We start from the raw sequence: 13,198 nt of genomic DNA, 5'->3' as shown, positions 1-13,198 counted from the left end.
AGGAAGTTGAGGCAGGAGAAATGCTTGAACCCAGGAGGTGGAGGTTGCAGTGAGCCAAGATCACACCAGTGCACTCCAGCCTGGGTGACAGAGTGAGACCCTGTCTCAAAAATAAATAAATAAATAAACAGTAAATAAATAAAATTTAAAAAATAAAAGTAAAAAAATTAAAAAAATAGCACACACTTGCGGTCTCAGCTACTTGGGAGGCTGAGGTAGGAGGACGACTTGAGCCCAGGAGGCCAAGGCTGCAGTGATCCATGACTGTGCCACTGCACTCCAGCCTGGGCAACAGAGCGAGACCCTGCCCCCCACCCCACAGAAAAAAAGAGGCCAAAATCAAAACTTCTAGGATGAGTGCCAGTGTTCAATGACAATAACATTGCCTTCTTCTAAGAAACTCTGCCCTACCATGCTCTTGATAACATATTTGGTGGGAAAACGAGGACATCAAAGAGTCTGGGTTGCAAAATAATTCTGAAGAATTGGATTCTGAACGAGAGGAAACTTTTGGAAACCTTTCATTTGTATCTCTCATATTTTCCTTTTTAATGAGTATGCAAGAATGAAATATGACAGAATTGTTTAAATATGTTCTAAAAAAGCTCTTTCAATAAGGCTAAGATAAAAATTCTGAATAATACACAGGCACTGTGTTGGTTTAATTGGCAGTGGTTTGGGGACTTTTATCCCCCTTTTTTATCATGGTACATGATATAATGGTTGATTTATGTTGATGCATCTTGATGTGATGAAAAACAGAAGCATTCCAATGAGTCATTTCTCTCTCCATGGTACAAAGGCATTTGGTTTTACTTTTATTTTGTATTTTCTTTGCTTTAGAAAAAAGCTGGGGCTCAGAATATAAGATCCAGATTAGCAGTTAAACAAATGGCTCTTTAAAGTATTACCAACCCATGAACAAGTGATCTTGGAGATTCAAATGCAGCTCGGGATTACTTAGAGCTTTTTAACTTATTAGCTAGGGCCAGGTTTCAGCAGGCCACTGAATCTGGCAAACATGAGCATGTAGAGATGCTTTCATGGGTCCCAAAGAAGTCTTGTATACTTGGAGTTGCAGTTAACTTCAGATCCTAAAAAGCAGGAAGCATGGTCATACTCTCGAGATTGATTGATGCATTTTAAAGTTATACAGGTGTTCCACAGCAGGTAAGTAGTTTCAGAACCTTCTATGCAGCATTCAGCGTATTACAAGTTCTTTGCTTGATGCTGGATAGGGAAAGACAGATTAAATAGCAGTCCAAATAGAGAAACAGGCACTGAAAATAAATAATAGTGATATAGTGCATCTATGATGCTAAGATGAAGGAATGCCAAGAGCTCATTGGGAAGGACTTCCAAGGCCAAAAATATGTGCTAAGTCCTCATGATCTGTGAGGAAACAAAGGGAAGTTATTGTTTTAACCAGAAAATAGCAATTTTATTTAGCAGTAAGTTTTCCTGCACTCTTTAGTTACCCAAGTTGAATGTTAACTTGCCTAGTGAAGGTTTTTGCTTTGGTGAGAGTGATTTCCATTTGGAAATGTGTATGTATTTTAAAGAAGCTGGCTGCCCTATGTGAAACATAAGACCTTAAAAAATCTATTTCATTTAACCTTGGAAATTAACTAGTCTATAATCTTAAACATCTATTGGATAACAAACAAGCATACTATTTCTTTTAAATGTTAAATTGAGGCCAATTCATTAAGTTAACTCTTCCCCAGGCATCACCCCAAACTCCGTCTTGTAAATGTGAAGTGGCTGTTAATATCTGTGAAGTCAAATGCCTAGATAATGCTAGTTTCCCTATTTGAAGCTGTTCTTTAAATTCTGGGACTCCCCTGAAGACCACACACTATTAAAAAAGTGATAATTCTCCTATCCGGATCTGTTCACTAGGATCTTACTCTTGGAATGCCTCTTGATTTACTGTATCTTATATGTTTCTCTTTCAATTTTTAATTTGTATGAATTAAAAATTGTAATCTGTTTGTATTTTCTCTCAATATATATTATTTAATTATTTATAAGGCCTCTAATGAAACTCTTAGATCATATACGTACACTTGAGTTCCCTTCTATTTAATTTAGTAGTTATTCATACAACAACCATCTATTAAGCATATACCATGGGCAGGGACAGGGTTCAGTGCTATAGAAGGAGCCTTGTCTGAGTAAGGTGAAGAACATGGGCTTTGGAGTCAGCCATACATTAATTTGAACCCTAACTTCTACCAATTGCTAGCTGTAAGGCTGGATTTACCAAGTAACTAATAAAGCAAATATTTTCTCCCACTCTGACTTATTTTTTTATTCTTTTAACAGTGTCTTTCAAAGGGCAGAAGTTTTTAATTTTGATGAAATGTAATTAACTAATTTGTCCATTTATGGATCATGTTTTTGGTGTCATATGTAAGGAATCTTTGCCTAACACAAGGTCATAAACATTTTCTTCTTCGTTTAGTTCTAGATGTCCTATTGTGTTAGTTTTATATTTAGGTCTACAAACACTTTTGAGTTAATTTTTGTGTTTGGATTGAAGTTTCAGTTTTGTTTTGTTTTGTTTTGTTTTTTTCTGGCTCATGAATATCAAATTGTTCTAGCATCACTTGCTGAAAAGACTATACTTTCTTCATTGAATTATCATGGTATCTTTGTTAAAAATCAGTTGTCAATGTATGTGAGTCTATTTCTTCCAAACCATGAACACGATATATCTCACCATTAAATTAGATCTTCCTGAATTTCTCTGTCACATTTGAAGCTTTCACTGTACAGATCTTTCACATATTTTGTTAAATTTATTCTTATTTCATCTTTTTTATGCCATTGTAAATATCATTGATTTTAACATTCTAGTTTCTGATTATTGCTACTATATAGAAGTATAATTAATTTTAGTACAACTTTTTTGCGTTATAATTCACACATCATAATGTTCATCTTTTAAAGTATAATGAAGATCTAACACTTGTGAAAATTATCAAAATGATTTTTTTTCAAAACTCTGGAAATTAACCAAAGTCTTGCAACAATGGAAGGGCTTTTCCCTGAGAAGAGGCTCTGCCCAGAGGAGTTTATCACAGGTAGACAGAAAGCAGAGGAATCCTGGTCCTTGCCTTGAAGCCAAGGTAATATTTGCCGACAGTTTTAGTCTTTGTTTACCGTGATGCTCTTCTTCCGAGAGAAAGAGGAGAGACTAAAGAGATCTGTCAGAAGCTGAAATTTCAATGATCCACATTTTGGACCAATTGAACCTACATAAAAGCTACTGGTACCAATAAGGGAGTGTTGCAAGCTTATAAACCTGAACTTCAATCCATACCCAACAATTAACTCAAAATAAGTTATAGACCTAAATATACAACCAACACAATAACACTTCTAGAACTAAACATAGAAAAAAATTCTGTGACCTTGGGTTAGGCAAAGATTTCTTAGGTTTGACAGACATGTCAGTTTAGCTATTGGTAGAACAGACAACTCGGAGTCTGCCATGAAGACCCAACTCTTTTATAGACATGCCACAGTGTGTAAATCCCATTTGGACTTTGAGTCTGGACTTACAATATCCTACTCTAGCCTAGGACTTTAGTCTTTTTCTACATTCTATCATTTCTCTGAAATTCCTGATTGCAGAGAGTTTATAGGAGCTTTTCCTGGTTAATTTGTTGGCCACTAATTCTTTTTTTTTTTTTCTGAGACAGAGTCTCATTCTGTCACCCAGGCTGGAGTACAGTGGCACAATCTTGGTTCACTGCAACCTCCGGCTCCCAGTTTCAAGCAATTCTCGTGCCTCAGCCTCCCAAGTAGTTGGGATTACAGATGCCCGCCACCAGGCCCGGCTTATTTTTGTATTTTTAATAGAAACAGGTTTTCACTATGGCTGGTCTCAAACTCCTGACCTCAGGTGATCCACCTGCCTCGGCCTCCCAAAGTGCTGGGATTACAGACGTGAGTCATTGCGCCTGGCCTGTTACCTGCTAATTCTCTCCTTTTTTTTTATTTTGAGACGGAGTCTTTCTCTGTCGCCCAGGCTGGAGTGCAGTGGCTCGATCTCGGCTCACCACAAGCTCTGCCTCCTGGGTTCATCCCATTCTCCTGCCTCAGACTCCCAAGTAGCTGGGACTACAGGCGTCCGCCACCACGCCCGGCTAATCTTTTTTTTTTTTTTTTGTATTTTTTTTTAGTAGAGATGGGGTTTCACCTTGTTAGCCAGCATGGTCTCGAACTCCTGATCTTGTGATCCGCCTGCCTTGGCCTCCCAAAGTGCTGGGATTACAGGCGTGAGCCACTGCGCCCAGCTGTTAGCTGCTAATTCTTAATAGGCAGTATTTCCTTTCCCTTGGTGTATATATAAGACAATCCTTGCATTTATGTATTATTTTACCCCCCAGAACTCTGGAGGTGAGAACGAGTGAGCCTCATGATGAGATTATTGTGGGAACTTTCCTGAGCAAAAGAAAAAAACCAGGTTATTTCCCTGAGTCAGTGGTACAATTTTTAATCCTACAATGACAAGAATGTTAGAAAATCACGTGGAAAAGCTTTGAATGTGTGATACCCTCAGGTGTGGTCACCAGAGAAAACTTTAGACCTTTGAATCTTGAAGTCATTTTATGAACAGCAAATTGATAAAAGTTCAATCTGTTTTTGCTTAGTGTGTACAGCAGTTAGCACGCAGGCCATTTGATGGTCCTGACTTTTTGCCTGTAAATATATTAGAAACTTGTGCTTCAAATAGGTGGTGGGTGTTGATGCCAGATACAGTGGGAAAATGAGGTCTGACTATATATAATATAATGTAGAATATAGAATATAGAATACATATTGTTTGCACCCACAGATTTTGTGTTAGCAAGATCTGCCTAAGAATCCCATGAGATCGATCCTTACGGGCACATGTTCTCCCAGGAAGCATCACGTCTTCCAGTCTCTGTTCTATTTATTTGGTTGCCTAGATTTCATATACTCACAGTTAAAGTGGGTAAAGATGTCAGATGTTGTTCCTTCCTTATTTGCTGATCAGAACCTCCAGCTCTTGGCTGGTTTGTTATGTCATAAATACTGCTTAGACACACACCTTACATGCAGGGTGTTCAGTCCTTGGAGCCTAAATCTAAGCACACAGACCTGGAGCTTTCCATTTTGGGGATATTGTTTCCTCAGTCAGTAATCAGGGAGGTCAGAATTCAGAGCTTTAGGCTTCGAATCTTAGGCAAAACCCACCAAGAGTTTTGAAAGGACCATAGATTACTCTTAACTGACATGGCATCCCTGAGACTAATCTGCATTTGGATACACCAAGCTTTATGAAGACCATAAGAGACTCTGGTGCTTTCACAATTAGTTTGCCACTCTTCTTTCAGAGCTAGAAGCCAAGAGCAAAATGGGCATTAGATTACTCGAAGATTTAGTGTATTAGGTACTCCAGTGCCAGGCATACACTGTAAATGGATTAAAGAAACTTCAGGATACACTCCACCCTTATCTTTACTAGTTTAATTTGCTCCTCTATAGAGAGTACATTTAATAGATAATTGCCTCTATTCTCCTCCCCCAGTCCCTTGGAAATAGCATGCTTTCTTCCTGCAGCAGCTAATGAATTATCTTTATTAGTAATAATAAAGAATTCTGCCTTTTCATTCTTATAACTCATCTGAAATGCAATATATTTGAACACTAACATTCAGGCTCAAATTGATCTTTAGTGGAAGCATATGATAGAAAAAAAGATCCAAGAGAAATAGAATCTGTTGGTAATTTAGACTTTTGGTTTAATGCCAGGACTTACAGAAATTTTGGGTTTCTCAGGGGATGACAAAATTATAAAATTATTTGAAATCAATGAATAATATAGTACTTATGTATTTTTCATATGAGAAACTTCACTCCTACTAGAATAGGTGAAAGATTTCATGTTGAAGTCAGACAAGAAAACTCATCCATACTGGCACCAGTTGGAATTAACCGGTGTTAAGATATTAGCATGTTGGCTTTTGTTTTTTTTATCATATCTTAAAAAATTGCACAAGTTGGCCAGGCGCAGTGGCTCACGCCTGTAATCCCAGCACTTTGGGAGGCGGAGGCGGGCGGATCACGAGGTTAGGAGATTGAGACCATCCTGGCTAACACCGTGAAACCCCGTATCTACTAAAAAAAATACAAAAAACTAGCCGGGTGTGGTGGCGGGCACCTGTAGTCCCAGCTACTCCGGAGGCTGAGGCAGGAGAATGGCATGAACCGGGGAGGCGGAGCTTGCGGTGAGCCGAGATCAGGCCACTGCACTCCAGCCTGGGTGACAGAGCAAGACTCCGTCTCCAAAAACAATAACAACAACAACAACAACAACAACAAAATTTGCACAAGTTATATGTGAATATATGATAATTTCTTTAAAAACTAGAATGTTATGGTTAGAAACAAACTCTTACTTTGACCCCTATCATAATCCATATTGACTCAACCTCCAAGCAGAACCAATCGCTATTATCAGGGTTCTTTTATATACTTTCACCCCCACACACTCACACACATATAGCCAGAGAAAATACTCTCTTTCTGGGGTTTCATACACATTGGTACACGTTATTTGACAGCTTACTTGTTTACTCAATGTTATTTTTGGAACTATATATATAGATACCTATAAATATAGTTCATTCTTACAACTACTGAATAATCATCCATGTGATTTCAATTCATTTGCTCACTTATTTACTCATTCCCCTGTTGAATTATGTGGTTACTTTGTACCTTCCTCCTTTCCTCTCTTATAAAGAATGCTGTAATACTCATCTTTACATATTTCCATATCCACACATATTTAACCTAGAGACTGAAAACAATCTCTGAGAAATAGAGTATGTGTATTTTCACATTTAATAAATGCAATCAAATTGCCCTCTGCAATGGTTGTAGTGATTTTCATCAGCAACTTACCTGAACTTTGTTTTGACCTCTCAACAATATGTAATACTGTTAGATCTTAAAATGTTGGCCGATCCAATGGGTGAAAAATGGCATAGCATTATTTTAATTTGTACTTTCCTGATTACTGGTGACTTTTATCATCTTTTCATATGTTTGTTGTGTATTTGGATTCTGTAAATTGCCCCTTTATATATTTTCCATAAGTTTTCTATTGAGTCATCTTTGTCTTTGTAAATTTTAGTTATTTTTGTATCATATTTTTATTTTTTGAGACGGAGTCTTGCTCTGTCACCCAGGCTGGAGTGCAGTGGCACAATCTCAGCTCATTGCAACCTCTGCCTCCTGAATTAAAGCAATTCTCTTGCCCCAGCCTCTTGAGTAGCTGGGATTACAGCCACGTGCCATCACACCGGCTAATTTTTTTATATTTTTGGTAGAGTCAGGGTTTCACCATGTTGACCAGGCTGGTCTCCAACTCCTGACCACAAGTGATCCACCCCCCTCGGCCTCCCAAAGGGCTGGGATTACAGGCGTGAGCCACTGCGCCTGGCCTGCTATCATATCATTAAAAGTAACACTCCATTATATATGTTCTTCATCCTACATGTTGTCTCATCTTTGTATATGCTGTTTCTGATTAAGTAGAAGTTTAAAATTTTGATATAGCCACATTTATGACTTTCTATTCTATTGTTCTTATCTTGGGCTAATACAATTATTTTCTTTGTAACCCAAGGTCATAAACTTTTTGACTCAAACAGGTTTACTTTTTCCATAGTTTTGTATATAATTTATTGAGTTTATTTTATATTCCACATTTTTTTCCAATTTTGTTTTTTCCATAGTGATAACTGTCTCCCTACCATTTGATTAATAGTGTACATTATCTCTCACTGATTTGTGATGCTTCCCTATCATACAACTATACTTCTATTTATGCTTCTGTCTGTATCTGGCCTTTTTGTCTGTTGCATTTACCTATTCATGTATTTCTAGGCTAATTTCACTCTTCTAAAATTACTTTAGCTTCAGAGAAATTAGGCAAAAGAAAGAAATAAAAGGCATCCAAATTGGAAAGAAGGAAGTCAAACTGTCCTGTTCACAGATGACATATTCTTGTATACACAACACTGTTAACTACTCCACCAAAAAACTGTTAGAACTAATTTAGTAAAGTTGAAGAATAAAAAATCAACATAAAATAACTGGTAGCCTTTCTGTACAGTAACAATAAAGTATCAAAAAAAGAAATTAAAAAACTCTACATTGCTGCTAAAACAATACAATACTTAGGAATAAAGTTAATCAAGGAGGTGAAAGATCTGTATACTGAAAATAATAAAATATTGATGAAAGAAATTAAAGAAGACATACATAAGTAAATGGAAAGATACCTTGTGTTCATGGATTAGAAGAATTAATATTGTGAAAATATACATGCTCCTAAAGATATCTACAGGTTCAATTCAATCCCTATCAAAATTCCAATGATTTTTTTCACAGAAATAGAAAAAACAATCTTAAATCTTGAGCAAAAAGAACAAAGCTGGAAGTAATACACTACCTGCTCTCAAAACCTACTACCAGATATAATAATCAAAACAGCATGGTTGGCCAGGTGCGGTGGCTCACAACTGTAATCCTAGCACTTTGGGAGGCCGAGGCAGATGGATCACGAGGTCAGGAAATCGAACCATCCTGGCCAACATGGTGAAACCCCGTCTCTACTAAAAATACAAAAATTAGCCAGGAGTGTTGGCACACGCCTGTAGTTCCAGCTACTTGGGAGGCAGAGGCAGGAGAATCACTTGAACCCAGGTGGCGGGGGTTGCAGTGAGCCGAGATTGCGCCACTGCACTCCAGCCTGGTGACAGAGCGAGACTCTGTCTCAAAAAAAAAAAAAAAAAAAAAAGCATGGCTCTGGCATGAAAACAGATGCATGGACCAATAGAGCAATAGAGAGCTCAGACATAAATTCATGCCTTTATGGTCAATTGATTTTTGACAAAGATGCCAAGAACGAACAATGGTGGAAGAAAAGTCTCTTCAACGTATGGTGTTGGGGAAAACCAGAAATCCACATGCAGAAGAATGAGATCAGATCTTTATCTCACACCATTTACAAAAACTAACTCAAAACAGATTAAAGACTTAAATGTAAGACCTGAAAGTAAAACTACCAAAGAAAACTTAGGCGAAAAGTTCCATTACATTGGTCTGGGCAATAATTTTTAAAATATGACCTCAAAAACACAAGCAACAAAAGTAAAAATAGACAAGTGGAATTACATATAAGTAAAAAACATCTGGACAGCCAAGGAAACAATCAACAGAGTGAAAAGACAACCTGTGAAATGGGAGAAAATATTTGCAAAACACACCTGGTAAGAGGTTAATATCCAAAATATGTAAGGAGCTCAAAACTGCTCAATAAGAAAACAAGTGATCCATTTAAAAATTGGATGAAGGACCTGAATAAATATTTCTCAAAATAAGACATACAATTAACCAATGAGTATGTGAAAAATGCTCATTATTCATCATCAGGGAAATGCACATTAAAATTACAATGAGATATCACCTTACACCTGTTCACACCTGTTGGAATGGCTACTATTGAAAAACAAAAGATAACAAGTGTTGTCAAGGATGTGGAGAAAAGGGAACCCTTGTACCCTGTTAATGGGAATGTAAATTAGTACAGCCATTATGAACAAATGTATGGAGGATTCTGAAAAAATTAAAAAGAGAACTACCATATGACCCAGCAAACCCACCACTGGGTATATATCCAGAGAAAATGAAATCAGTATGTCAAAGAGATATCTGCACTCCCAGGTTCACCCCAGCATTATTCACAATAGCCAAGTTATGGAACCAACCTAAGTGCCTACCAATGGATGAATGGATAAAGACAATGTGGTATATATACACACAGTGGAATACTCTTCAGCCTTAAAAAGAATGCAATCCTGTCACTTGAGACAACATGGATGAATCTGGAGGACATTATGTTAAGTGAAATAAGCCAGGCACTGAAAGACAAATACTGTGTGATCTTGCATACATGTGGAATTACAAAAAGTTGACTTGGCTAGGCGTAGTGGCTCACACCTGTAATCCCAGCATTTTGGGAGGCCGAGGCGGGTGGATTACGAGGTCAGGAGTTCGAGACCAGCCTGACCAACATAGTGAAACCCCGTCTCTACTAAAAATACAAAAATTAGCCTGGTGTGGTGGTGTGTGCCTGTAATCCTAGCTACTCAGGAGGCTGAGGCAGGAGAATCGCTTGAACCTGAGAGGTGGAGGTTGCAGTGAGCCGAAATCGCACCACTGCACTCTAGCCTGGGCGACACAGTGAGACTCCGTCTCAAAAAAATAAAAAAAAAGTTGATCTTATAAAGGCAGAGAGTGGAGTGGTGGTTACTAGAGGATGGGAGAGGGGAGGAAGGTGGGGATTGAAGAGATTCTGGTCAGAAGATATAAAATTTCATTGACTTATAAATAATTTAATGAAATCTATTGTACACTATAGTGACTTTAGTTAATAATATATCGTGTACTTCAAAACTGCTATGAGAATAGATTTTCTGTTCTAACCACAAAAATGTATATGAGGTAATGTATACGTTAATTTGCTTAATTTAGCCATTCCACAATGCATACATGTATCGAAACATTATGTTGTACACCATACAATTTTGTCAATTTATTTATTTATTTTTTGAGACAGAGTCTCGTTTTTTTGCTCAGGCTGGAGTGCAATGGTGTGATCTCGGCTGACTGCAGCCTCTGCCTCCCAGGTTTAAGCGATTCTCCTGCCTCAGCTTCCCGAGTAGCTGGGACTACAGGTGCTCACCACCACACCCGGCTAATTTTTGTATTTTCAGTAGAGATGGGGTTTTGCCATTTTGGCCAGGCTGGTCTCGTACTCCTGACCTCAGGTGATCTGCCCACCTTGGCCTCCCAAAGTGCTGGGATTACAGGCGTGAGCCACAGTGCCCGGCCTTATTTGTTAATTTAAAAATAAATTCTGTAGGGAATCTAGACTGAAAGAGAGAGAGAAAAAAACAAGATCTCATGTGGGTGGCATATATTGTTTGTTTATGTTTGTTGCTTGTGAAATGAAACTAGCTTTATTTCCACTTATTGTAAATGTAACATATTTTCATTCTGAAATAAAGCAAATAGGTGTGTCAATAATATAAAATTACTATAGCTGTAATAAACATCTTGCTAAATGGTAGATTAAGTGGCCCTGTCTTGTCTATTTTATTTTTTTGTCCCATTTATTGTTTTGCATTTATGCTTCCATATAAATGTAGAATCAATTTGAAAAGTTCTACAGATAATTTTAAGATTTTGATACTGCATTGAATTTATAAATTCATTTATAAATAATCAATATGTATATAATATTGAAAATTCCCACTATTTATTATTTACGCCCTCCAACAAGATTCCTTGTTTTCTTTATGAAGTTCTTCCACTTTTTCTAACTTTATTCTTAACTACTTTTCAATTTTTGAAACTAATTTCAATGGCATGTTTTGTACCTCATTTTTCTTACAAATCATTGTGTTATTTAGAAATGCGTTCAGTTTTGTATGTGGATCCTCCCATCAGCAATGTATCTAAGATAAATATGTGTTACCTGCTGAAATCTCTTATGAGCTCTAATAATTTGCTCATTGACATTTTTAAATTTTCTATGTGAAAGTGCTAACAGTCCCTCCCTACTTTGTATTTCTATGTTTTCTTTCTTCTGAGGATATTCTACATTCCCGTGAATTGAGTTATGCATTGAAAATACTTTTGAAAAATGTTACCCAGCATTTCTAGGTACTTCAGAAGAAGTTGTAGTTATGTGCTCTACCTGAATGCTCTGAATTACATTCCAGAAACTTATTCATTTTGCCCAGATATTAGAATTGTTATTTCTTTTTCTAAAAAATACTCCCAAACCTTATTTATCTCTATTTAAAACAATCATCTCTCTTTTCCTGTTTTTGTTGGAAACAAACTCAAATTGTCACAAATAAACACAAAGAACTTTTTCTCCATCATCTGAGAGTAATTTGTTAACATGAAACTTCATTACTCCCAAATAATTTAGTATGTATTTCTTCCAAACAAGAACATTCTTTTACATATCAACAATCAAACCATAAACATTAGGACATTATCACTGATTTGTTATTACAATCTATTCCACAACACCCATCAAGCTTTGCAAATTGCCCCTCAATGTGCTTTATAGAAAAAGGATCCAGTCCAGAATCATGCATTGCATTGAGTTGTGTTGCTTTGGTCTCCTTCAATTTGGAACAGTTCCTCAGCGTTCTCTTGATGTTTTTGGACCTTGATATATTTGAAGATTACAGGTCAGTAATTTGTAGAATGTTCTTCAATTTGAGTTTGATGTTTCCACATGATTAGATTCAGGGGTGCATCTTTATCAGGAATATCATAGAAATGATGCTGTGTTCTTCTACTGCAACCTAACAGATGGGCACTTGATTTTGATTTGTCCTGTTGGGATTTGATTAAGGGAGTGTGATGGTCAATTTGATGTGTCAACTTGGCTGGGCTAAGGGATGCCCCAATAGCTGGTAAAACATTATTTCTGAGTGTGTCTGTGAGGATGTTTCTAGAAGACATTAGCATTTGAATCAGTGGACTGAGTAAGGAGAATCCACTTTCACCAATGTGGGTGGTCCTTATTCCAATCCATTGAGGACTGGAATAGAACAGATATACCCAGGAAGGGTGAATGCTCTCTTCCTTCCTGAGATGAGACATTCATTTTCTCTTACCCTCGATACTGGAGCTCCTGGTTCTCAGGGCCTTGGACTCTGGGGCTTTCACTAGCACGCTTCCACTCTCACCTGCTGGTTTCCAGGTCTTCAGCCTTGAATTGTTGGCTCCTCTGGTTCTCAGGCCTTCAAGCTCAGAATGGATTACAGCACTGACCTTCCTGATTCTCCAGCTTGCAATGGCATATAGCATGGGACTTCTCGGCCTCTGTTAGCTCATGAGCCAATTCCCATGATAGATCTCCTTTTCTATATTGAGATATATGGGTTCTCCAGAGAAACAGCCCAGTAGGATGTCTAGATATGTGAGACTAATGCGGGTGATGTCTGCCAGAGAAACAGCCCAATAGGATGTCTAGATATGTGAGACTAATGTGGGTGGTGTCTGCCAGGCTTATACATTGTAAAGTAATTAATTTTCTTTTTGTAATTAATACTATTTTGTG

The 13,198-nt window shown here is 37.5% G+C and overlaps 1 long non-coding RNA gene across 1 annotated transcript; it reads right to left on the bottom strand.

The window, feature by feature from the left end:
• Positions 1-795: 795 nt before the first annotated feature.
• On the bottom strand, positions 796-5,048 carry LOC100613624 (uncharacterized). The gene is made up of 2 exons (XR_169203.5): positions 4,980-5,048; positions 796-1,230 (listed from the first exon to the last, which is right to left on the bottom strand). It is a non-coding gene; the product is annotated as an uncharacterized LOC100613624 (long non-coding RNA).
• Positions 5,049-13,198: the final 8,150 nt, after the last annotated feature.

Source organism: Pan troglodytes, chromosome 1 (assembly GCF_028858775.2).
Source record: "Pan troglodytes isolate AG18354 chromosome 1, NHGRI_mPanTro3-v2.0_pri, whole genome shotgun sequence".
Classification (NCBI taxonomy): domain Eukaryota; kingdom Metazoa; phylum Chordata; class Mammalia; order Primates; family Hominidae; genus Pan; species Pan troglodytes.
This window is presented reverse-complemented; position numbering and strand designations above follow the sequence as displayed.